The sequence below is a fragment of the Octopus sinensis genome, linkage group LG10 (assembly GCF_006345805.1).
Source record: "Octopus sinensis linkage group LG10, ASM634580v1, whole genome shotgun sequence".
NCBI classification, from domain to species: domain Eukaryota; kingdom Metazoa; phylum Mollusca; class Cephalopoda; order Octopoda; family Octopodidae; genus Octopus; species Octopus sinensis.
The window spans coordinates 49,551,509-49,555,645 of NC_043006.1; the positions used below are offsets into that span (position 1 = coordinate 49,551,509).

Here is a 4,137-nt window from a genome sequence, read left to right on the forward strand (position 1 = left end):
CGCGCACCACTTGCACGTGCACACACAGAATGTTGTTCACAGTGACTTCGAAGTTTCGACCAGCTAACCCAAAATCTAGCTGCGATGCATTTGAGTGAATCTTGCCTTCATATAGTCTCTGTTGCATTGAAATTATCTTTGGGTGTTTGGCTTTGTGTGAGGTGATTATTAGGTTCATACAGTCTGTTGATATGGAAAGGTGTTTTGGGAAAATATTTTTATTGATGAAATTTGGGGTTTTGTTATTACTTAGAACTTATTCAGGCATGTTGACCTTTATACATTTGACTTTTGTATTGCCAAAGCAAAAGGAATAAATCCAACAATACCAAAAGCAACAAAAGTACTGCCATACCTTGTGCCTACCTGACAAAAGAGAAACACCTATAAGAAGTCTACAATAAGGCGCAGGAGTGGTTGTGTGGTAAGTAGCTTGCTTACTAACCACATGGTTCCGGATTCATTCCCACTACGTGGCACCTTGGGAACGTGTCTTCTACTATAGCCTCGTGCCGACCAAAGCCTTGGGAGTGGATTTGGTAGACGGAAACTGAAAGAAGCTCGTCGTATATATGTATATGTATATATATGTATCTGTGTATTTATGTATTTGTGTTTGTACCCCCAACATCGTTTGACAACCGATGCTAAGTTACGTCCCCGTAACTTAGCGGTTCGGCAAAAGAGACCGATAGAATAAGTACTAGGCGTCCAAAGAATAAGTCCTGGAGTCGATTTGCGTGACTAAAGGTGGTGCTCCAGCATGGCCACAGTCAAATGACTGAAACAAGTAAAAGAGTAAAAGTAATAAAAACATACGTTCACTACAGTTGAAGAAGCATCGGGTTAGCAGAATCGTAAGCACGCCAGACAGAATTCTAGGCTGTATTTTTTTCTGGCATCACGTACTGAGTTCAAATTCCGCTGAGGTTGACTTTGTCTTTTACTCATTCGGGGTTGATAAAATGTTCAGCACAGGGATCGATGTAATCAAGTTCACCTCTATCGGACTTTCAGATCTTATGCCTATAATAGAAATAATTATTACAGCTGGAGCAACTATATGATCATAGGTTAGCACTACCAAGCCTGGTTTGAGAATATCTGCTATAACAACAACAACATTAAACTTAAACTAATAATTGGACTTTTTTTCTTCTTTATTATTTTGAAGTAGTGAGAAAATATTTACACTGATCGTTCTTATTTTTCTATAGATAACCAATAATGAAGACCACTATCTCTCTTTTGTTTGCTATGCTTTGCCTGTTTGCAGTCGGTGAGTATGAATACACACCATTTAGCTTTATATAATGCAGTATTGGATATTAATACGTGGGAATAATTGTTTCGTCATGCATAATTTATACTTCCAAACAACAATGTATACATATACATACATACGTACATACATATAAACATACATACATAGGCAGACATACATCCACGCACACATAGATATGTGTATGTGTATATAATATATATATATATATATATATATATATATAAGTAAAATTATATAATGTATGTATAATGTATATATATAAATCTCACTGTCTCTTTCTCACTCTCTCTCTTTATATATCTGTCTATCTATCTATCTATCTATCTATCTATCTATCTATCTATCTATCTATCTATCTATCTATCTATCTATCTATGTATCTATCTATCTATCTATCTATCTTAGCCATCGGTTAGCTATGCTAGGAGACACTTGACCAAGATAGTGTGCACTAGGATTGAACCCAAAATCACGCTAATGTAAAAATTACCATGCTCACATACTCAATGTATGTGTTTGGCTCTCTCGCCGGTTCATTGTCGAACAGCACTTTGGAGACGACTTCCTCAAAACACTGGATGTTAAAACACCTGAATGTCATAAACAAGCTAGACAACTACCTTCCAATTCCATTTATGAGTGATGGATATTTCGCCATTTTTCTGGCGAAATGTCGAATCACCAGTCTATGACTATATACAAATAGTGTAATAACCATTTCCTGGTATGCCATGATAATGCTTACTTAAGATTAAATTCAATTACGAATGTGTATTATTAGTTCTGAATTTTGGCTCAAGGCGTCAAACACCACCGCTCTCAATGAATATTAACATTTATATAAATGTCATATGGAGGTGATCTGGGAAAATCTTTAGCCTGTCGGTCACAAAGCTTAGCGGTATTATTTCCGTCTCTACGTTCTGTACAGTAATTCCGTCGAGATCCACTTTGCCTTTCATCCTTTCGGAGTCGATAAAACAGTACCACTTGAACACTGGGTGTCAATGCAATCGTTTTACCTCTTACCCCTGAAATTGCTGGCCTTGTGCCAATAGTTGGAATCATTATGAATATAAATTAAAGGGGGTGAGCTGGCAGAATCGTTAGCATGTCGGGTTCAATGCTTAGTTACACTACATCAGTACTTATGTTCTGAGTTCAAATTTCGCCGATGTCAATTTGCCTTTCATTAGTTCGGGGTCGATAAAATAAATAACAGTCGAGCAATTGAGTTGATCTAACCGACTTATTCTTCCTCCGGAATTTCTACCTTTGTGTTAAAAAAAAACTGTAATCATTATTTATAGATATGTATATTAATGTGTTTTTTTTTTAGTTTATCCTTTCAACATTTCATATTTCAGCTTATAATTGCCCTGCCGCTGCAAAGGTACCTGCAGCAGTTGCTGAGGCACCTGCCGCTGTAGATGTCGCCGCACCAGAAGTTGCCGCCGCAAATGCACACCTGGCAGCTGATGCCGCACACGTAGCCCCCGCAAATGAGGCAGCCCTTGCTGATGTTGTTGCAGCTGCCCCACACCGGCGATAAAATAAAAGAATGGCCGAATTCTAATGCAAGCGATCAAGTAGCATACTTCCTTGGGCCATCATTTTTCGCCAGCTACGAAATCATCGCAAACGTAGTCCCCCATCATGAAAACGATAAAGAAATAAGTAGACAAACAACACCCACTTCCACATACTGCTGTTTAATAAATCAATAAGTGTAACTACAATAACAATATTCAATTAGTAATTGAGTTTGATGGAATATTCTGGAAGTGGAACCAACTATATTTCAATAACGTCAGTGATGTTTAAGTATTAATTCCAAGACATTTGTAAAGAGTAAATTTTATTGAAATAAACATAAATTATTTTATCATATCTTTCTTTTGTCTTCTTTATTGCTCTCTAAACAAATTTATCACAAAATAAAAAAAATTCATAAAGATTTATTTATTTCAGTCATTGGACTGCATTTATACTGGGGTGCCACCTAGAAATGTCTTAGTCAAACAAGTCTATCGCAGTACTTTCTTTATAATCCTGTTACTTATTCTATCGGCGTCTTTTGCCAAATTGCAAAGTTATGGGGACATAAACAAACCGACACCGGTTGTTGACGAGAAACATGAAAAAATGCACGCACACGCGCACACACGTACATAATATAATATATGATATAATATATACATTTAGTACGGGCTTCATTCAGTTTCCCTCAACCAAATTCACTCTCCAGACTTTGGTTAACCTGGGGCTGCAGAAGAACACATTTGACCAAAGTGTCACGCGTTGGGATAAAGTCCTAAATCATGTTGTAGGGAAGCAATGTTCTTACCACACAGCTAGGCTTCCCCCCATTTTGTATATCTGTAAAAAATGAAATGAAATTGGTATCTAATTCACTTAGTATCATAAAAACTATCTCAACCTTGCAGCAAAGAAGAGACGAATGGCATTAGCAGCCACAGTGGACGACACAACTGTGGTAGTGTTGAACTCTACGGTAAATGAGGTGATCGGTGCCAAGTTAAAGGAATACGAAGTGTGAAGGCAAGCATTAACGACAGCGAGCGGTTGGTTTCATAAGTTGCAGTTTGGAGCAGCGAGTTCATTTTGGTCAACATTGAGGGTCATGAATCTATAGTCCAGTTGAAGTGCCTGGGTTTTGTTGAAGCTAAACCACTAGATTGCTAAGAAATAAGGCATGAGAAGAGTGGCTTAACCAAATAAGAGTTGAGAGAAAGAGGAAGTTATGTTTGAAATATCAGGTACAGGTGGTCACCCTTTGTCAGACATATCTTGGCAGAGCACATTTTTTTCGATGGGGTTGCCGTCCTAGC

At 37.7% G+C, this 4,137-nt stretch overlaps 1 long non-coding RNA gene across 1 annotated transcript in view; it reads left to right on the forward strand.

Annotated features, from left to right (window-relative positions):
* Positions 1-3,175, forward strand: part of LOC118765126 — a 3,566-nt gene extending 391 nt beyond the window's left edge. Inside the window, exons 2-3 of the long non-coding RNA XR_005000975.1 lie at positions 1,218-1,279; positions 2,653-3,175. This is a non-coding gene — a long non-coding RNA (uncharacterized LOC118765126). The remainder of the gene's footprint in view (positions 1-1,217; positions 1,280-2,652) is intronic.
* Positions 3,176-4,137: the final 962 nt, after the last annotated feature.